The 23,616-nt window shown below is 35.6% G+C and overlaps 1 protein-coding gene across 4 annotated transcripts in view; it reads left to right on the top strand.

Annotated features, from left to right (window-relative positions):
* The window catches only part of PTBP2 (polypyrimidine tract binding protein 2), an 85,770-nt gene that overhangs the window by 2,628 nt on the left and 59,526 nt on the right, over positions 1-23,616 (top strand). The window lies entirely within an intron of this gene.

Here is a 23,616-nt window from a genome sequence, read left to right as displayed (position 1 = left end):
CATTTTAACATTGGGATGTATTACAAATTTCTGTTTGTAAACCTTTCTGCCCTGTTAGGGCACGATTCTTAAATCTTTAGTTTTCCAAGCCTGGCAAAATGTCTTTCAAGCCTAGATCTCAAATACTTGTTGGAGGCAAGACATTTACCTCCTTCAAGTATGAGTGGTCACGAGAGGCAGTTTGCTCTTGAGAGTCCAGTTATTCCTGACCATTCTAAATAATTTTTGGAATTCTTAAAATTTCATCAATAACAATGTGATATTCTTTAGAACACTTGGAGATATTTTGTGTTTTCTTGCTTATTTTCTGTCCTCTCTTTCTAGTAAATTAAGCACTTGTCCACACTGTACTATTTTGCCTTACCTGTTAAGTTCATATTATGTAGATTGAGGGAGAAGTAATGAGCTTTTTGTGGGAAGGTGTATTTATTTTTATTCAGCAATGGTATTTTCTAAGAGGGTCAGATGTAGTTAACCATCCAAGCATATCTTCTGGAAGTGAATTTTTAAAAAGAATATAAATGATGCAAGTCTGAGTTGTCAATTACTGGATAAGGATAAAAGGAATTCACAAAACCTAGAACAAGCAGAAAGAAATGAAGATGCTTGGAAGAGGGTGTTCAGATGTGGTTTATTGGCAGTTTTCTACATTAGTAGTTTGAAGAGGGAATGTTGTTAGAAAATTATGTTAAAGTGGTTGCTAGCCTTTTTTTTTGTCTGTTGTTTAATATAAAAGTTTTGATAACTGAAGTTGTATTTTTATAATCTGCTGCTGCTGCTAAGTCGCTTCAGTCGTGTCCGACTCTGTGCAACCCTGTAAACGGCAGTCCACCAGGCTCCCCCGTCCCTGGGATTCTCCAGGCAAGAACACTGGAGTGGGCTGCCATTTCCTTCTCCAATGCATGAAAGTAAAAAGTGAAAGTGAAGTCACTCAGTCGTGTCCAACTCTTCTTGACCCCCATGGACTACAGCTTACCAGGCTCCTCTGTCCATGGGATTTTCCAGGCAAGAGTACTGGAGTGGGGTGCCTATAATTTGCTAGGATAATGGTTAAGAATTTTTCCTTTGGCGTCGGATTTATGTGCCAAGTAATTAAGCTTTCATGAAATTTAAAAAAGTAATACATGTGTGTAGTTAAAAAAAATTCAAGTGAAAAATATTTCTCCCTGATTTCCAGTCCTTTTTCTTAGGTGTAGGTGATTATGTTAAAATTTTTTTTGTGCATTTTTTTTCCTGAAATTACTAGTTTACATATTACCACACATATAAACATCCTTGTTTAGTTACACAAATGTATTCATGCCATGTGTACTGGCCCATATTGTGCCTTAAAAAGAAGCTTTATTGAGATATAATTTGAGATAAACCACCTATATTTAAGGTATACAGTGTTTTTACATATATACACCTATGAACCACTACTATCAGGGTAATGAACCCCAGGAGTATCATTTTGCTCCTTTGTAATTACTCCCTTCTGCCTTTCTTTCCCCAACCAACCACTGATCTGTTTTGTGTCACTGTAGATTAGTTTGCAGTTTTTAGAATTTTAAGCAAAGAGTCATACAGTATGTATCCTCTTTTTCCCTGGATCATTCCACTCAGCATTATTGGAATTTCAGCCATGTTGTATATCAGTAGTTCATTCCTTTTTATTGCTTAGTAGTACTACATTGTACAGACATACAGCAGTTTGTTTATCCACACAGCTCTTGATGGACATTTGGATTGTTTCCAATTTGGGTCTATTATAAATAAAGTTTCTGTGCAGGTCTTTTTGTAAACAAATGCTTTCATTTCCAGTTTACTGCCCGTGGCATCCCCCATCTACATCCTCTCTAGTGCTTGTTACTGTTTTTTCTTAATTGTAGACAGTCTCATGGATGTGAACTGGTAATCTCTTTGTGGTTTTATTTTTCATTTTTCTAGTGTCTTTGGTGTTGAACATCTTTTCATGGACTTTTTTGCAAGCTATATGTCATTGGTTAAGTCTATTTGAATGTCTGCTTTTCAAATTGATTTATTTCTTTAAGTTTTGAGAAGTCTACATTCTGGTTACAGGTTCTTTATCAGATATATGGTTTGCAGTATTTTCTGCCTTTTTTGTTTTGATTCTCTCAATGGTGTTTTGAAAAATAGCATTTTTTAATTCTGATGAATTTAAGTTTACCAGGTGTTTGCTAGTGTGGCTCATGCTTTTGGTCATATCTAAGTCATCTTTAGGATCTTCCCTGGTGGCTCAGACGGTAAAGCGTCTGCCTACAGTACCTACCATGTGGGAGACCCGGGTTCAATCCCTCGGTCGGGAAGATCTCCTGGAGAAGGAAATGGCAACCCACTCCAGTATTCTTGCCTGGAAAATCCCATGGATGGTGGCACCTGGTAGGCTACAGTCCATGAGGTCGCAAAGAGTCGGACACGACTGAGCGACTTCACTCACTCACTCATTGTCTTTACGGCTTCCCTGGTGGCTCAGTGAGGGCTTCTCAGTGGATCAGGGGTAAAGAAACCACCTGCAATGCAGAAGATACAGGTTTGATCCCTGGGTTAGGAAGATTCCCTGGAGAAGGAAATGGCAACCCACTCTAGTATTTTTCCTTGGTAAATACCATGGACAGAGGAGCCTGGTGGGTTGCAGTCCATGGAGTCACAAAAGAGTCTGAAGTGACTTAATGACTAAGTAATAAAAACAGGTCATTGTGAAACCCAGGGTCACAAAGATTTCTCCTTTGTTTTCTGATAGATTTTATAGTTTTTAGTTTTACATTTAAGTTCTTTTTAACTTTTTTTAATATGATGCAGTTATGAATCAAGATTTTTTGGATTTGAATATGGAAATTCACTTTTTTTAGCATGATTTGTTGAAAAGACTTTTTTTTTCTAATTGAATTGGCTGTGCATCTTGGTCAGAAACAATTATTATCTACATATGATTCTTTGTACTGTATTCTTTTTCATTGACCTGTTTTTGTCTATTTAGTAGCCAAAAATGTACTATCCTACTTAGTTTTATATCAAATCTTGAAATAAAGTAGAACTGTGTTTGTTTTCAAAGTTGTTTTGGCTCTTCTGGGTCCTTTACATTTTCCTATGAGTCAGTTTCTACAGAAAGGCCTGCTGGAATTTAATTGAAATTAACTTGAATCAATAGAGCAATTTGGGGAAAATTAACATCTTAATGTTGAGTTTTTCCACCCATGAACACAAATTATCTTAACATTTAATTCAATCTTTTACTTTTTGGAGCAGTTATATTTTCACTATACAGATTTTTTGTCTTTTTACTCAGATTTATCCTTATTTTGGGTTTTTTTTTTTGGTGCTATTCTAAGTAATATTTAAAACAAATGTCCATTTGTTATTAATATATAGAAATAAAGATTATTTTTGCCCATTGCTTTTGTATTTAGCACATTTGCCAGACATTTTTATTACAGTATACAGCTTTTTGGTAGATGCCATCAGATTTTCTGTGTACACTGTTTATTATATTTTCTATCTGAATGTCTTTTCTTTTTCTTACCTATGGCATTTAGTTGTTCAGTCACTAAGTATGAAAAAGCATCTAGTGCAGTGTTTAAATAGGGAGAGCAAGCATTCTTTGTTCCTGAATTAAATACCTTAAATGACATTATTTTTTTCCTAAATGTTTGGTACAGTTCACCAGTGAAGCTGTATGGGTTTGCTGTTTTTGTGGGAAGGTTTTAAACTACACATTCAATTTATTGAATAGATATAGGATTATTCAGATTATCCTTTTGAGTGAGCTTTGGCAATTTTTTTTTCATAGAATTAGTCTGTTTCATCAAAGTTGCTAAACTTTTCATCAAAGTTGCTAAGCTTTTTCATCACAGTTGCTAAACTTATTTGTAGGGTTGTTTGTTGTATTGGATTTTTATATTTTTAATAACTAGAATCTATAGTGATGTCATCTCTCTCATTTCTGATATTGATAATTAGTGTCTTTTCCCTTATCAGTCTGTCTAGAAATACATTGATTTTATTAATTTAAATAATCAGCTTTTGGCTTCATTGAATTTTCTATGTTTTCCATTTCCCATCTTATTGATTTCTGCTGTTTGAATGTTCTGCTTTGTATTTAGTTTGCTTTTTTCCTATTTAATATTAAAGTTGATGTAGTTGACATGGTATCTTTTCTAATACAGAGGATTAATGTTATGTATTTTCATACAAATATTGCTTTCATGGCATCCCTCAAGTTTTGACATGTAAGCTGCTTTTCATTCAGTTCAGAGTACATCTACCATGTTTATTTCTTTGACCCATGGATTATTGAGAGGTATGTTATTTAATTTCCAGGTATTTGGAATTTTCCATATACTTTTTGTTTGTTTCTAATTTAATTCATTGTGCCTGGAGAACATATTTTGGAAGACTTGAATCTTTGTAATTTTTTCTTATTTTATGGTTTAGATATTATATATCCTGTTAGTTTTAAGTGCTTTATAGAGAGGTGTATTCTGTTGTTGGGCGATGTGTTCTGTATATGTTAATTAGGTCGTGCTTATTGGTAATGTTGTTCAAGTGATGTCTTTCTATTGCTGTCACTTACTGAAAAAATGACATTGAAATCTATATTGTGCGTTCGTTTGTTTTGCCTTGTGTTTCTATCATTTTCACTTTATATTTTTGAAATTACAATTAGTACATAAATGTTTAAGATTACTATGTCCTCTTGATATATTCACCTCTTTATACAGTGACCATTTTTATTCATGGTAATCTTCTTTGCTTTAAGGTATACTTTTTCTAATTATACTCATCTTGGCTTTGTTTTGAGTAGAGTTCACATGGTATATCTTTTTCCATTGTGTTACTTTCAGACTATTTGTATCCTTCAGTTTAAAGTGTAGTTCTTATAGACTACAGGTGGTCAGAGTATTGGAGCTTCAGCTTCAGCATCAGTCCTTCCAATGAATATTCAGGGTTCATTTTCTTTAGGATTGACTGGTTTGATCTCCTTGCTGTTCAGGGAACTCTGAACAGTTTTCTCCAGCACCACAGTTCAAAAATACCATTTTTTGAGTGCTCAGCCTTCTTCACAGTCCAACTCTCACATCTGTCCATGATTACTGGAAAAACCATAGCTTTGACTATATGAACCTTTGTTGACCAAGTGATGTCTCTGCTTTTTAATGTGCTGTCTAGTTTTGTCATAGCTTTTCTTCCAAGGAGCTAGTGTCTTTTAATTTCATGGCTGCAGTCTTTGTCTGCAGTTATTTTGGAGCCCAGGAAAATAAAATCTGTCACTTGTTTGCACTTTTTCCCCTTCTATTTGCCATTAAGTGATGGGACTGGATGATATGATCTTAGTTTTTTTGATTTTGAGTTTCAAGCCAACTTTTTCACTCTCCATTTTTCACCCTCATCAGGAGAAGGCAATGGCACTCCACTCCACTAGTCTTGCCTGGAAAATCCCATGGACGGAGGAGCCTGGTAGGCTGCAGCCCATGGGGTCTCTAGAGTCGGACACAACTGAGCGACTTCACTTTCACTTTTCACTTTCATGCATTGGAGAAGGAAATGGCAACCCACTCCAGTGTTTTTGCCTGGAGAATCCCAGGGTCGGCGGAGTCTGGTGGGCTGCCGTCTGTGGGGTCGCACAGAGTCAGACACGACTGAAGTGACTTAGCAGTAGCAGTAGCAGTGGCTCTTTGCCATTAAAGTATTAGAATACTTCTCCCCTTTTGGCCTGTGTACTATTGTTATTATAACATTGTACTTCTACATGTTATAAATTCTATAGCGCATTCTTTAAGTAGCCATTTATCTTTTTAAAAGACTTAAACAACAAGAGAAATAACCTTCTACTTTACATAGTTATGCACGTGCATTGAATACTCAGGGAGGATTCTCTGCTGACCTTCCAGAGTTCTCTTTGTGCAGCTCTCTGTTGAACTCTGCCAAACAAACTTGAGCTGCTTTGATCTTGGATTTTTGACTTTTAACTGTCAGGGAATTTCTGAAGTTCAACCCAGTTTCCTTATTGGAGCTGGGCCTTGACCTGGACTTTCTCAAGCCAGTAAGCTGGGACAGTCATGGCTTATCCCATGGTGCATCGTTGTCAAGTGTCCAGTGGTCTTGAAAAACAGTGTTGTATATATTATGTATGACTTTTTTGTTTTCCTAAGTAGGTCCATTGTTACACCTTCTTGGCCAGAAGTAGAAGTTCACTTAAAAATTTTACTTAATATGGTCTCTGCAATTATAGTTTTGTCTTGTTACATTGGTGCCTCACACTGTAGTTGCTTTACACATCACAGTTGAGTTCCACATCGACTAATATTTTGATTTAATTATTTTTGCAGTTAACAAGTGAGAATATTAAAAATAAAAGTAAAAATACGGTGTCAAATTACAGCTAAAGAGTTGATTAAAACCACAATGCCAAGAGGATTCTTCCTCATTTGTTTTCCACAATTGTGTATGGGAGTGCTTGTTTTTCTGTACCCTTACCAATTCTGAGTTTTAATGAAAATTTAGAATATTAGCTAATTTTAGGGTCAAAAAAGCTTTGTAATTTATATTTTGAAATAGGTGAGATTTTAAAACTTTGGCTTTCTGTTTCTGTGAACTGCCTCTTTGAATATGGGATCTATTTTAATGATTATCATGTTTGTCCAACTCTATATAAAAAGATAATTGATTCATATGCATTATAGGTACTTTTTCCTACAGTTTTATTACTTTTTTGATACAGTTTTGGGCATTTAGATGTTGTTGCCCACCAGGCTCGCTGGTCCATGGGGTTCTCCAGGCAAGAATAATGGAGTGGGTAGTCATTCTCTTCTCTGGGGGATTCTCCCAACCCAGGAATCGAACCTGTGTCTCCTGCATTGCAGGAAGATTCTTTACCATCTGAGCCACCAGGGAAGCCCATTTGAATTATTAAGTAGTATAATTCAGCTTTTTTTCCTGTTTGATACTTAAACATTTTAAAACATTTTAAACTTAAGTTTCTTTAGAATTGAGATGACAAACTTTGAATATTAAGTGTGATTGTACATAAAAAGTGTTTTCCATGAACTAAGTCCTTTATTAATGTTAACCAATTTATACTACATATAGAATATCCAGTTTTTGTAGCTCTGGGCTATGTTGAAATCTCATTTTTCATTATCCATATGAATGTTATCATTAATTTTAGTTCAGTTAGTTCAGTACCTCAGTTGTGTTCAACTCTTTGTGACCCCCCACGGACTGCAGCACATCAGGCCTCCCTGTCCATCACCAACTCCTGGAGTTTACTCAAACTCATGTCCATTGAGTCGGTGATGCCATCCAACCATCTCATCTTCTGCTGAGCCCTTCTCCTCCCACCTTCAATCTTTCCCAGCATCAGGGTCTTTTCAAATGAGTCAGCTCTTCTCATCAGGTGGCCAAAGTATTGGGAGTTTCAGCATCAGTCCTTCCAATGAGTATTCAGGCCTGATTTCCTTTAGGATGGACTGGTTGAATCTCCTTGCAGTCCAAGGGACTCTCAAGAGTCTTCTCCAACACCACAGTTCAAAAGTATAAATTCTTCGGCACTTAGCTTTCTTTATAGACCCCTTTTTATTTGGTTAGGTCAGTGAGACTGTGAAACAGAAAGGAAATTGGTAGATTTTAATACAAAGTTTGTTGCATTTCTTAAAAAAAATTTTTTTTTAATTCTTTGTAATTTGTTTCAGAGGTTTATTTCTATACTCTTAACCATTTTGCCTCTGAAATTCTTGCAGAATAATGGGCCCAAATAGTTAGCTTTTTTTTGGGTTAAATTTCACTAGAATTTTGAAAGCACCAGTTGTAAACTGTTGAATGCAAAGACAGTTTAAGTTGTAATATGGGTACTTTATTCAGCATCATTGGCTTTCCTAGGTAATTGCAATAAAATAGTACTAAACATAACCTTTTTAATAGTAGTTGAATATAACTGATTGATGACCAGTATTTTAGCCAAAAACTGTGTTATTCGGGTTTTTAGGTTTTGAGTTTTCTTAAAATGTTACATAATTCTTGCTAGGGTATTTATGTTAGAATTTCAAATTAAAGACATTTGTACTCTTGCCTGGAGAATCCCATGGACAGGGGAGCCTGGTAGGCTGCAGTCCATGGGGTCACTAAGAATTGGACACGACTGAGGGACTTCACTTTTCACTTTTTACTTTTATGCATTGGCGAAGGAAATGGCAACCCACTCCAGTGTTCTTGCTTGGAGAATCTGAGGGATGGGGGAGCCTGGTGGGCTGCCTTCTATTGGGGTCACACGGAGTCGGACACGACTGAAGTGACTTAGCAGCAGCAGCACAGTGTGTCTACTAAATGACAGCACTATGTTAAAAACTGGTGATTCAAAGACACTAAGAATATATGTGTCTTGAGAGCAGAGACCTTACTTATTTTGTTGATTTTCCATCATTGGTAGTACATATTACATAGTACGTAGTATACTTAATGACTCTTGGAAGGTCTCTGGCTTCAATATGCTCATAATCTCATGAGCTACTTATCAGTAAAAAGGTCAATGCCAATTTTATTGCTTAACCTTCTTCCTTTTCCCTGGAGATCCAAAAGAGCTATATCTTCTAGGACCTCATCTAGGTAAAGACATAAATATACTAATTCAAGGTTTACAAAAATGCCCTAAGGCTACAGTAGGGAACATTAATTGGTAGAATCAGAGTAGATTTCATGAAATTAGTGGATTGTGACCAGTACATGTAAATGTTTGGGTGCAGAACTGAGCAATATATGTTGAGGGAAAGACATGTCTAAAGTTGTGTCAGTAGCCTGGCACAGATTCATAACCATTGAACAATCAGCTGAATCGTTTGAATTTTACTGCAGAGTTTGTATGTGGGAGGGAGAGAAAATATAGGATGTCAGATAGGTAGGCATAAAGATTGTACTTCATGTGGTAGGCAGTATTCCATATACCTGTTCAGTTCAGTTCGGTTGCTCAGTTGTGTCTGGCTCTTTGCAACCCCATGGACTGCAGCACGCCAGGCTTCCCTGTCCATCGCCAACTCCTAGAGTTTACTCAAACTCATGTCCGTTGAGTCGGTGATGCTGTCCAACCATCTCATCCTCTGTTGTCCCCTTCTCCTCCTACCTTCAATCTTTCCCAGCATCAGGGTCTTTTCAAATGAGTCAGCTCTTCTCATCAGGTGGCCAAAGTATTGGAGTTACAGCTTCAGCATCAGTCCTTCCAATGAACATTCTGGACTGATTTCCTTTAGGATGGACTGGTTGAATCTCCTTGCAGTCCAAGGGACTCTCAAGAGTCTTCTCCAACACCACAGTTCAAAAGCATCAATTCTTCTGTGCTCATCTTTGTTTGTAGTCCAACTCTTCACATCCATACATGACCACTGGAAAACCATATACCTGTAAGCTTCCATATATGAAAGTAGCTCATTATTCTATTTTTAGAATGTCTCAACTGAGCTGCAAAGTCCTTAGCTTTGGTATTATATGGAGCACTATGATTTAGAATCATGAGCCTCTGTAGTTAACTGTTTAGATATCTTATTTGGTTCATTTGTGGTGCTAAATTGAAAGTTAAATAAGTTTCCTAATTTAGTTTTAGCTATTCATGAAGGACTAAGGTGGTTAGGTAAATTTTTTTACTTGAAAAGTAATAAAATATAATCAAAAAGTTATGGAAGAAATGTGTTTTTGAGAAATGATTCTTGTTATAGCTATTGTGAATTTTGAACCTAGAAAAAAGACATAGTATTATAAACTGTTATTTGTCACTCAGCCCAAACAATCATCAACAAACAACCCATTGCTAAAATTTAGGCTATCCACACTCTACTTTTCTCCTCCTCTGTTATTTTGAGAAAAATTCCGGGTATTTGTATTCATTCGAAAGTACTTTATTGTGTCTCTTTTAAAGATAGAGTCAGTTCTCTCTGTCTACCCTCCTCCCTCTCTGATTTAAAGAAATACAACCACAGTGCACTCCCTCCAAGAGAAAAAAGCAGCAATTGCTTAATGTTCTCAAGTGCCAAATTTGTGTTAAGATTTCTGTTTGTCTTGTAAAAGTTGTAGTACGTTTACTGTCTTTATTTTTAGTGGTATGGAAGGTTCAGGATCAAAGATCAACACATTCAGTAAATAAATTTCTTTTGATCTGCAAATTATCCTTTTATCCTTGTGAGGCTTTTATAATTACATTTTATTTTTGAAGAAAACTGGTTGTTGGTGGTACAGAGTTATCCGTAGTCTGCATCTACTGATTGTATTCTGATGTTACAATTATTATGTTCTCCATATGTGTCAGTTGGTGGATGGATCTAAGGCCATCACGTTCTCTTGATTTTTAGTAATATTTTGTAAGTGGTGGAATGTTTTTCTGTTAAAAGATACATGATAGCTGATTTTTTTTTTGCATACGTCTGTGTTTTTTCAAGAACATTCGTTTAAATAACTTTGTTAAACCTGTTTATGCTCAGCATAGTCTTCTCGATAAGTATCTGTTCATCAGTATTCTTAAAGGATATATGCAAAGATGGAAAGTCCAAATAAAATTTTTATAATAAAGCAGAGTCGGACACGACTGAAGCGACTTAGCAGAAGCAGCAGCAGCAGTATTAAAATATAATCTAGATTGGAGTTATTGATGATGAAAAAGAAATGTTTTGTCAGTGTAGGTCTTGTCAAATTAAAAACACATGATTTAGAATTAACAGACGAGTTAACATTGAACAAGGTAGCCTCTGAGTTTCAGTTTTACAACTTTTAAAATGGGTTTAACGGGACCTATTTAAAAAGTTGTCTTGATTGAACAATATGTAAAAGAATTAGCACAACATGGTACATAACTACTCAAATGATGGTGATGCTTTTTATTATAGTTCTTTAATCTGTAAGTGAGTGAGTAAGTGAAGTCGCTCAGTCGTGTCCGACTCTTTGTGATCCCATGGACTGTAGCGTACCAGGCTCCTCCTTCCATGGAATTTTCCAGGCAAGAATACTGGAGTGGTTGCCATTTCTTTCTCCAAAAGATCTTCCCGACCCAGGGATCGAACCGAGGTCTCCTGCATTGTAGGCAGACACTTTACCGTCTGAACCACCAGGGAAGTCCTGTAAATCTGTAAATCCTAAGAAGGAGCACTTTATTAGAAGTCAGCTTCAAAGTTTTCATTTATTTTCTTGGAGTTTTTATATATTGATTTATGGAACTTTTCCTTTTATTGATTCTTAGGAGTTTTTATGAATTGTGGGTACTAAAGCTTTGTTGTACAAGGTACAGATAAACTTCCTGTCTGTGGCTTTTTTTTTTTTAATTGATGGTTAGATTTGGAAATACTAACATTAAATTTGTTTTAGCTTTAGGAAATTTGTATTAAATTGATCTTTTATATAGTCTTCCAGATTTTATTTTGAACATTTTAAAATTTTGATTTCCACATTTAGGGCCTCAGTCTACTTGAAATTTAATTTTAGTGTGTTATAAAGGTTACATGGTTTTTTTCCCCTTATGGCTAACAAATTTGCTACAAACTTGATTGATTTCATGTTTTTCCTACTGATCTGCAGTATTAGTTGTCGTGTTGCCATATATGTGAGAAACTTCCCTGGGCTATCTCTTCTGTTTCATTGTTTGTGACTATCCTATTGCTATCAATACATGTCTTAATTTAATGTAGCATCATGATAAATCCTGGAATTTTGGTGAGTAAATTTCACAACTTTTCTTAAAAACTGTCCTTGGCATTTTTTTTCATTTATTTATATATACAAATATATATGTGTGTGTGTGTATATACAAGATAAGGTGGCTGGGTTCCATGAAGACTTTTGATTTTTGATTGTAGTTGTACTACATTTATAAATTAATTGGAGAGCATATTTCTTCTCCATGATATTTTCTTTATTTGTAAAAGGCATGCTCAATGCAGAAACTTGATGCTTTAGGCAAAAAGGAAAATAAGTCACTGGCAGTTTTACCAAAGCTAATGCATTGTACTTCCATCATTTGTCCTACATGTTGCAAGGATTTTAAACAGCTTGTGTGTAAGGCATGAGGAAAGAGAGAGCCTTTTTTTTGACAAATAGTTTGATTTCTTCCAAAGTTATTTTTCAGATTTATTTCTTTTTAATTGGAGGATAATTGCCTCTCAATATAGTATTGGCTTCTGCAATACAACAACATGAATCAGCCATAGGTATACATGTCCCCTCCCTCTTGATCCATGCTCCCACCTCTCATCAAAGTTTACTGATTTATTCGGTTATTCAGTACTTTGCTATTTTCAGAATTTTATAGCATTTTTTAATTCTCCCCTTTTTTATTTTTGCTAAAAGCACATATTCATATTTTATCCTTTATTTTTCTTGTCAGAGGCCTTATTTTACTGGTTTTTTCAAAGTACCACCTTCTGTAATTTTTTTCATATTTCACTAATTTCTGTTTTTATCTCTTTCTACCCAGCTAGGTTTATTATTTTTTGTCACTTTACATGCTGAACATGTTTATTTTCTTATTTAAAAATGCATTTAAGATTAAGAAAAATCAGTTGATACGTTTGGCAGTAAGCTTTGATTTGTAGAGTTCTCTTTTTCCTTTTTTTTTGAGATTGTGATATAATTGACATATAACATTGTATTATTTTCAGGTATACAGCATGATTTGATGTACGTATAAAAATTGTGAAACAATTACCAGAATAAGTATAGTAAACATCCATTGCCACACATAGTTAAATTTTTTTCCTTGTGCTGAGAACTTTTAAGATTTACTTTAGGAAACTTTTGGAGAAGGCAATGGCACCCCTCTCCAGTACTCTTCTTGCCTGGAAAATCCCATGGATGGATTTTCCCTGGTAGGCTACAGTCCATGGGGTCGCTGAGAGTCGGACACGACTGAGCGACTTCACTTTCACTTTTCACTTTCATGCATTGGAGAAGGAAATGGCAACCCACTCCAGCGTTCTTGCCTGGAGAATCCCAGGGACGGGGAGCCTGGTAGGCTACCGTCTATGGGGTCACACACAGTCGGACACGACTGAAGCGACTTAGCGTAGCGTAGTGTAGCATAGCGTAGCGTTAGGCAACTTTCAAATATTGTTAACTATATTAGCATGTGTTACATGGTCAGGGCTAATTTATGGGCTTCCTTGGTAGCTCAGCTGGTAAACAATCCGCCTGCAGTGTGGGATATCTGAGTTTGTTCCCTCGGTTGGCAAGATCCCCCAGATGAGGGAACGGCTACCCACTCCAGTATTCTGGCCTGGAAAATGGACAGAGGGGTCTGGCAGGCTACAGTCCATGGGGTCGCAAAGAGTTGGACACGACTGAGAGACTTCCACTTTCACTTTTTCACTTTATGTCAGAATTCCAAGTTTGTACCTTTTGGCCACCATCTTTATTTACTGCCCCAGACTGTGCTTCCGGAATTCAGTGTTTTGCGTTTTTTAAGAGTTTACAGGTAAATGAGATCATACAGTGTTTGTCTCTCTCTCTCTCTCTGACTTATTTCACTTAGCCCTATGACCTCATTTGCATGTTGTTGCAAATGGTAAATTCTTCTGTTTATAGCTGTTATGAATGTGTAGATTAACCACATTTTCTTCATCCATTGATGGAGACCTAAGTTGTTTCCCTGGTGCTACAGTGAACATGGGGGTGCAAATGTCTAGATAGTGATTTTATTTCCTTTAGATAAATATCCAGAAATGGCATTACTGGATCATGCAGTTTTACTTTGTAAAATTTTTTGAGAAACTTGCATAGTGTTTTCCTTAGTGGGTACATCAGTTTACATTTCCATCGTCATTGCGCAAGTGTTCCCATTTCTTCAAATCCCTGCCAATGCTTGTTATTTCTTTTTGATAGCATCCATCCACCTAACAGGTGTGAGGTGATACTTCATTGTGATTTTGATTGGCATTTCACTGATTCATGATTGAGTACCTTTTCGTGTACCTATTGGTCATTTGTATGTCAATTTATTTCCTCTGCCCATTCTTTAATCTTTAATGTTTATTTTTAATCTTTAATGTTTATTTTTTCTGAATTCTATGAGTTTCTTGTATATTTTTGATATTGACATTTCACGTATGATGTGCAGATGTTTCCTTCCATCCATCTTGTTGATGGTTTCCCTCACCCTACAGAAGCTAAAGTTTGACATAGTCCTAATTACTTTTGCTTTTGTTGCCTTTGCTTTTGGTGTCAAATCCAAAAAGTCACTGCTAAGATTGATTTCAAGGAGCTTACTACTTACGTTTTTTCTGGGAGTTTTATAGTTTCAGCCCTTATGTTCAAATTTTTAATATATTTTGAGTTAATTTTTATGTGTGATGAAAGATGGTGGTCCAGTTTCTTTCTTCTGCATGAGACTGTCCAGGTTTCTCAGCATCATTTTGAAGAGACTGTTTTTTCTCCACTGTGTATGTTGGCTCCTTCTGTGTAAACTGATTGACCATGGATTATTTCTGAACTCAGTACAATTAATCTATAATAGTCTGCTTTTATGCCCATATTGTACTGTTTTGAGTTATTCTTTATATTACAGTTTAAGACCAAGAGGTGTGCTGCCTCCACTTTTGTTCTTTCTCAAGATTGCTTTGGTTCTTAAGAATTTTTTGTTGTTTCGTATAGACTTTAGGATTTTTTTTTCTATTTTATGAAAAATGTGATTGGAATTTTGATGATTGCATTGAATCTGTAGATTGCTCTGAGTTGTATGGGCATTTTAACAGTATACTTCCAATCCATGAGCATCCATGAGCATAAATAGAAAGAATATCTTTCCATTTGCATCTTCTTCAATTTCTTCCATCAGTGTCTTTTACCTTTTTCACTTTTTTAAGCTTTGTGAAAGCTTCAAAATGTACAAAAGTGGGGTGAATGGTATAATAGTACACTTCTTTGCCTTCCTTTGGAAGAATATTAAAGCAAATCTTAGCGATGATTTTATATCATTCCTAAATATTTCAATGTGTATCTCTAACAGATACAGTCTCTTCAAGATATTTTTATACATAATAAAATTTTAAAGAATTTTTTGTTGTTGTTTAAGTGTAGTTGACATACTGTATTATGATTTAGGAGTACAACATAATGATTCAACATTTATACATATTACAAATTGGTCACTGTAAATCTAGTAGTCATTTGTGACCATATAAAATTATTACAATATTATTATTACATTCCCCATGCTGTGCATTACATTCCAGTAACTTACGTATAACTGGAAGTTTGTATCACTTAATTACTTTCACTTACTTTGCCCATCCCACCCCACCACTAAAATAATTTTTTCAAGTTACTTTCTGGTTACTCTGGGTTTTCGTTGCTGTCTTAGGCTTTCTCTAGTTGCGGTGTGCGGGCTTCTCATTGTGGTGGCCTCTCTTGTTGTGGAGCAGGGACTCTATAATGGGCTCAGTTGTTCTGGCGCATACACTCAGTTCCTCTTCTGCATGTGGAATCTTCCCGGACCAGGGATCAAACCCATGTGCCCTACATTAGCAGGTGGGGTCTTATCCACTGTTAGAACTATGGAAGTCCCTAAAATAATTTCCCAATGTCATGTAATCTCCAACAGTAGTAATCAATTTCCTGATCACTTTAAAGAAATCTTGTGTATTTTCTTTTTAAATCAGGGATCAAGGAAAGTCAGCTTACTGATTTGGTACTTTAAGGTCTGTATCACTGCTGGAGGGGCATGACAACCCACTCCAGTATTCTTGCTTGGAGAATCCTCATGGACAGAGGAGCCTGGCGGGCTACAGTTCATAGGGTGGAAAAGAGTCAGACACAACTGAAGCGACATAGCATGCATACAAGCAAGTCTATTAATAGGACAGTTTTTTTTTTTTTTTTTTCTCTCTCCCCCTTTATTGATTTTCTGTTAGAGAAACTGGGTCATCTATTCTGTACAATTTTTTGAAAATTATGCTTTTGCTGATTTTACCTCTATGTTGTCCTTTTTTTCTATTCCTCATATCCTTTATCTCTTGTGTACTTGTAGTTAGGTAATAATACTTGATCAGATTCAAGTTTAATTTTCAGCAAGAATACTTTGTAAATGTACGGTGTAATTTCTAATGTATCACCCTAGAAGGAACATGCCTAGTTATCTTTTTATGATGTTGACATTTATTAGTAGGTTCAGGTGTTCTCTGCTTGATGCATCCAGTATAGAGTGCTCCATCATCTGTCTGTACTAGTGGGTTTTAGTAGCTAATAATTGCATAATTCCACTGGGTATTGCAAAAGTGGTGATACTCTTCTCCTGCATATGTTACTTAGTATTTTTCTATTTAGAAGAACTTTTCCTCTCAAATATTTGGTTTTACCAAAACACCCTTATTAAAAGAAAAACAGGAGAGATTTTTGCTAAAAATTTTCCTTATGAGCTGCTAACTCTAGCCTAAACTCCAGTACAACGTGAATTCTTTATTGTTGATGAAAGTGTTATTTTGAAGGCAAAGATTTTTACATTTAGTCTTATTGCAGTGATCATTTCTTTAAAAATGTTTGAATTTTCTCATCTTGCGCCATCAGCAGCTCATAATATCACTAGTTTTGCTATTTACCTAAAGTATTATTTTTTTCTCCAAAATTTTAGTTAGCTGGAAATCATGGGTCCTTTAGTGGGACCTGGTCTTTAGAGACAATAATAATGTGGGTGCAAAGGTGCCAATGTCTTTTAGGTTTGTTATTGTTTCCAAATTTTTTCACTTGAGAAAGCTAATAAAATAAGACATATATATCTGTGTTCATTTCCAATTCGTACATAATTTTACTGTGTTTCCTTTTCCAATTTTTTTGTTGGTATCTCTTGTAGGTTGAAAATTCTTGCTAATGTTAACATAATTGCATATATATTTCTTTAAAAAGCAACATCAGTGCTAACATTGTAGTATATTTTTTGTAATATAATATAATTTTAAGATTTGTTTTGCAATTATTTTTGTCCTCAAAGTGTATTTCATGAAAAATGTATAGTATTGGGTTTGCCAACAGGTTCATTTGTTTTTTTCCATAAGATGACTCTAGTATTGCTTAGTTATCTTTGTATTAACTTCAGTTGAAACAATTTTGGTAGTTGTTTTTTTTTAACTTTGTTCACTTGAAACAATTTTGTTAGATTGTATTGTGACAGCTGTCATATCAGCATGCATTTAAAAAAAAACTTATTAAAATTGGTGAATTTTTGTGCAGCCATTTTACAGTTGAGGATGGAAGGGAAAGCAACATTTTCGGCATATTATGCTTTATTATTTCAAGGAAGGTAAAATGCAACTGAAACACAAAAAAGGACTTGTGTAGTATATGGAGAAGGTGCTGTGCCTGGTCAAATGTGTCAAAAGTGGTTAATCGAAGTTTTCATGCTGGGGATTTTTTGCTGGATGAGTAGGTTGGGTAGACCAGTTGAAGTCCATAGTGATCAAATTGAGACATTCATTGAGAACAGTTGATATTACACCATGTGGGAGATAGCTGACATACTCAAAATAGTCAGATCAAGCCTTGAAAATGGGTGGCACCAGCTTGGTTATGTTAATTGTTTTGATGTCTGGGTTCTACATAAATGAAAAAAACCTTCTTGATGCTGTTCTCTACTTGGACATAGCGAAACGTTCTGTTTTTAAAACAAACTGTGACAAGCAGTGAAAAGTGGATACTGTACAATGAGGTGGAATGGAAGAGATTGTGGGACAAGAGAGTTGAAGTACCACCAGCCAAACACCAGTCTTCATCCAAAGAAAGTGATGTTGTATATATGGTGGGATTGGAAAGCAGTTATCTAATAAGAGCTCCCTCTGGGGAACCAAATGATTAATTTCAATAAATATTGCTACCAATTAGACCAACTGAAAGGAGCACCCAATAAAAAGTGTGTGGATTTATTCAACAGAAAATGCATAATCTTCTATCAGGATAATGCAATACCGCATGTTTATTTGATGACCAGGCCCCCCCCCCCCCCAAAAAAAAACTTTTACAACTTATCTGGAAAGTTCTGATTCATCAGCTGTATTCACCAGATATTGCACCTTTGGATTTCCATTTATTTTGGTCTTTACAAAATTCACCTAATGGAAAAGATTTCAATTCCCTAGAAGACTGTAAAAAGCACCTGGAACAGTTCTATACTCAAAACAAGTTTTTAGTTATAGAATTATGAAGTTATGCCTGAAAAATGGCAGAAAATAGTGGAACAAAACAGTGAATGTGTTCAGTAAAGTTCTTGGTAAAAATGAAAAATGTGTCTTTTATTTTTACTTAAAAACGAATTTTTTGGTTAGACCAATACAATTACAGGGTTTTTTAAAGTTTATTGAAATAATTTTGTGTGTGGTTCTGCCATCACCCTAATAGTTAGATTTGTTTGTTACATTTTGATTTTCATTTTTAGGGAATAGTTTTTCACTTTGAATAAATTTTCCAGAGTTGCAAAACAAGCTACATTCATAGATGTCTTCTACTCCTGTTCATTCTACTTTGCTTATTGTATTCCCTTACAAAGGGTTTCTACTTTCATTAATTTTTGGTTTATTCTTTTATTTAATAGAAGCAAATGTGAGTTTTTTCTGCATGCTCCCTCCTAGCATCTTAGAGAAAAGATAGCACAGAATACACAGGGTTTAATATCTTGACTTTTTAACATAATGTTAAACATATCCTAGAAGGTAAATATACCCTGGAAATCACTTCATTGCTATATATGGAAAATCTTCTCATTTCTTTATACTGCTGGTTAGAATGCAGATTCCTCAGTTCCCCATAGCCTGCCCAGCATATTGAAATGCTTGGAATTTTGCTAGTCTGAGAAGTGAGATGGCATATATGTCTAGTATTAATTTTTTTTCTTTTCTTTTTTTTTTTAAACTGTGATCAAGATTAAGGGTAATTTTCATTTCATGTACTGAAAACTAATCTCTTGCTGCTTATTTTATAAGTAACTTGTCTTTTAAAGTTTGTTATTACTCTGTGAGGTGTAGAGTCATTTTTTGGCTCAAATTTTTAAAAACTGTTCCAAAATCTTATCTGAATAAATAACAATTAGATTTTGTTCTGTTTTTCTCTTCTCTTACTTTCATTAAAATATCATGTTTGATCAAATATTACGATCTGTACAATTTCTTATTTTTGAAACTTAATGAGGTATTCATTACATAGTATGTGATCCACTTTTGTGACTTACACTCATAGATAAAAAGATATTTTCTGCTGAAAAATTTTAAAGCCTTATCTATTCTGTTTGTCTCTAATTCATCAAAAAATATTTTAGTTACTACACTGTATTAGGTGGGGATCCAATTTTATTTCTTTTTGCTTATATAGAGCTAGTCAGTTGAAATATGCAGTGTCTTTTTTTTCTATTTCCCATATTACAGGGGTATGTATCAGTTCAGTTCAGTTTAGTCGCTCAGTCGTGTCCGAATCTTTGTGACCCCATGAATTGCAGCACTCCAGGCCTCCCTGTCCATTACCAACTCCCGGAGTTCACTCAGACTCAAGTCTATCGAGTCCGTGATGCCATCCAGCCATCTCATCCTCTGTCGTCCCCTTCTCCTCCTGCCACCAATCCCTCCCAGCATCAGAGTCTTTTCAGTGAGTCAGCTCTTCGCATGAGGTGGCCAAAGTACTGGAGTTCCAGCTTTAGCATCATTCCTTCCAAAGAACACCCAGGGCTGATCTCCTTCAGAATGGACTGGTTGGATCTCCTTGCAGTCCATGGGACTCTCAAGAGTCTTCTCCAACATCACAGTTCAAAAGCATCAGTTCTTCGGCACTCAGCTTTCTTCACAGTCCAACTCTCACATCCATACACGACCACAGGAAAAACCATAGCCTTGACTAGATGGACCTTTGTTGGCAAAGTAATGTCTCTGCTTTTGAATATGCTATCTAGGTTGGTCATAACTTTTCTTCCAAGGAGTAAGCGTTTTTTAATTTCAGGGCTGCAGTCACCATCTGCAGTGATTTTGGAGCCCCCCAAAATAAAGTCTGACACTGTTTCCACTGTTTCCCCATCTATTTCCCATGAAGTGATGGGACCAGATCTTCATTTTTTGAAAGTTGAGTTTTAAGCCAACTTTTTCACTCTCCTCTTTAACCTTCATCAAGAGGCTTTTTAGTTCTTCTTCACTTTCTGCCATAAGGGTGGTGTCATCTGCATATCTGAGGTTATTGATATTTCTCCCTGCAATCTTGATTCCAGCTTGTGCTTCTTCTAGCCCAGCGTTTCTCATGATGTACTCTGCATAGAAGTTAAAGAAGCAGGGTGACAGTATACAGCCTTGATGTACTCCTTTTCCTATTTGGAACCAGTCTGTTGTTCCATGTCCAGTTCTAACTGTTGCTTCCTGACCTGCATATAGGTTTCTCAAGAGGCAGGTCAGGTGGTCTGGTATTCCCATCCCTTTCAGAACTTTCCACAGTTTCTTGTGATCCACACAGTCAAAGGTTTTGGCATAGTCAATAAAGCAGAAATAGGTGTTTTTCTGGAACTCTCTTGCTTTTTCCATGATCCAGCAGATGTTGGCAATTTGGTCTCTTGTTCCTCTGCCTTTTCTAAAACCAGCTTGAACATCTGGAAGTTCATGGTTCACGTATTGCTGAAGCCTGGCTTAGAGAATTTTGAGCATTACTTTACTGGCGTGTGAGATGAGTGCAATTGTGCGGTAGGGATATGTATATGTTAGTATAAAGTCTAAGCCACTGTAACAAAACGCAAATGAAGAACATAGTGGCATAAATAGCCTAGAAGTTTATTTTTCATAAAAGTCCTGCAACTGTAAGAAAATGGTATCATTATGCTCCATGAGATTATTCACTGAGCTAAGTTTTTTTCATCTGGTTGCTTTCAGTTTTTTCCCTGAGCTTTTATTCTTATGTGCGTGGATTAATGAGGTATAAGTAGCTATCTTTTTTTGTTTTGTCTCTTTTGTTGTCTTTTTGAAAAATCAAAAGCTTGATTTTATTGATCCTCTTTTGTGTGTCATTGTTAAATTTATTTTGTATTTTTATTGATTGTGTGAGTTTGTGCTCTCATGGTGTTCAGCAGGTAGATTCCTCTCTTCGTGGAATCTTCCAAGTGAGAAATACTGGAGTGGGTTGCCATTTCCTTCTCCAGGGGATCTTCCCAATCCAGGGATTGAACCTGCATCTCTTACATCTCCTGTATTGGCAGGTGGATTCTTTACCACTTGCATCACCTGGGAAGTCCATATTCATGTATAGAAATACTCAATATTGTCAGGTGTCGCTTCTTCCCAAAATGATCTATAGAGTCAGTGCAATCCCAGTCAAAATTCCAGCAAGTTATTATATGGGTATCAACATACTGATTATGAAGTTTATATGGAGAAGCAAAAACTCCAGAATAGCCAACACAGTATTGAAGGAGAATAACAAAGTTGGAGGACTGATACTACTCAACTTCAAGATTTTATATGAAGCTACAGTAATCAAGGCAGCCTGGTTTTCGTGAAACAGAATAGAGAGCCCAGCATAGAGCCCCCTATAAATATAGTCAAACCTATTTTTGACAAAGAGGCAAAGGCAAAACAGTGGAGCAAAGATAGTCTTTCTGACAGGTGCTAGTGGAACAACTGAAATCCATGTGCAAAAGAATGAATCGAGACAGACGTTAAACTTTTCACAAAAATTAACTCAAGGTGGATCATAGACCTAAATATAAAATGCTAAACTATAAAACTTTTAGAAAATAATGTGGGAGAAAAATCTCGATAATTAGGTACAAAGGTATCTTTTCAGGTACAACACCAAAGACATAACCCAAGAAAGAAATAATTGATTAGCTGGACTTGATTAAAATCAGTAATTTTTTTGTCTGTGAAATATATCTAGAAGACAGGCCACAGACTTGGAGAAAATACTTGCAAATAATACACGGGGCAAAGGGCTATTATCTAAAATACCCAGAACTTTCAAACTCAGCAGTAAGAAAGCAACCTGATTAGAAAGTGGACCAAAAAATTTGACACCTCACCAAAGAAGATATACAGATGGCAGATGCACACATGAAAAGATGCTCCACATCATATGTCATAAAGTAAATGCAAATGGAAACAACAGTGAAATACTGCTACACTATCAGAATAGCCAAAATACTGTTTCAGAATAGTTAAAACACTGGCACCCGTAAAGGCCGGGGAGGATATTGAGTGTCAGGAAATCTCATAGATTCCTGGTGGGAATGCAGAATTATATAGCCACTTTGGAAAACAAATTAGCTGTTTTTACAAAGCTGAACATACTTGTACTATATGATCCCATAACTTCTTGGTATTTATTCAAAGGTGTTGAAAACTTACGTATACACAGAAACCTGCACATGGATCTTAACAGCAGCTTTATTCATAATTGCCAAAACATGAAATCAATCAAGATGTCCTACTTCAGTAGGTGAATGGATTAGTAAACTGTGGTACATAACAATGTGGTATTTATCAGCAGTAAAACAAAATGAATTTTCAAGCGATGAAAAGGCATGGGGGTACCTGGTAGCATAAATGCAGATTACTAAATGGAAGAAGACAATTGAGAATGCTGCATACTGTAAGATTCCACCTGTGTTCTGAAAAAGGCAAAACTATGGAGACAACAAAATTCAGGAGGTTGGAAGGAGTTTGGATGAAAGTAGCCAGAGCACAGAGGATTTTGGGGGTAGTAAAAATAATGTTAAAAAAAAAATGTTAAAAGATGGATATATGTTACTACACATTTGTCCAGACCCACTGAATGTACAGTATTAAACCTTAATTAAAGTATTAAACTGGACTTTGGGTGATTATGATACATTAATAATCTTTGGTAATAAATGTACCAGTCTGGTGGAGGATGCTGATAATGGAGGAGGCTGTGCATGTGTGGTGGCAGGGAGTATATGAGAAATCTGTTCCTTCTCAATTTTATTTTAAATTTAACAAGTGTTCTAAAAAAATTAAAAAGAAAACAAACTAGGAAACATTTTTGTTGTTGATAGTTAACCAGTAATGTTTATTAGCAGTTCTTAAACTTTAGCATTCATTAGAAGCACCTGGAGGGCTTGTTAAGGAACTTAGGTTGTTGGATCCTGTCTCCATTGTTTTCTTCAGTAGGTCTAGGATGGATCTAAGAACATATTTCGCTAAGGAAATTTCCAGGTTTTTTATATTGCTCTAGGGACCACAATTTAAGGATCTCTTAAGTATCTAATTCTGTATGTCATGTCCTTATAAAACAGTGCCATGCTGTATCTTCCATATCTTGATTAAAAAATTTAAGATGATGTAAATGTGACTTGATACTGTGTTTTTATTTTTCTTCTTGTATTTCTCTGAGCTTGATGTTAATAAATAGTTCGATTTTAAAACAATGAGGACAATGACATATGAATATTTATCATTTTTATATTGTAATACAGCTTATTAAAGAATGAGTTTAACACTGATTAGCATGAAGTTTATGGTTAATTAGAATTGTTTTGGACTTTCTGAAATGCTCTGATAAATTATCTCCTTTGTATATTTTTTTTCCATTTTGGTAGTTGCATTCAACTTCGTACTGTTTGTCTAAATCAGCTAGTATTGATTTAGTTATTTTAAATATTGCTTACCAATGTATGTAAGTATACACATA

This window comes from Bos javanicus, chromosome 3, assembly GCF_032452875.1.
Source record: "Bos javanicus breed banteng chromosome 3, ARS-OSU_banteng_1.0, whole genome shotgun sequence".
Taxonomy (NCBI): domain Eukaryota; kingdom Metazoa; phylum Chordata; class Mammalia; order Artiodactyla; family Bovidae; genus Bos; species Bos javanicus.
This window is presented reverse-complemented; position numbering and strand designations above follow the sequence as displayed.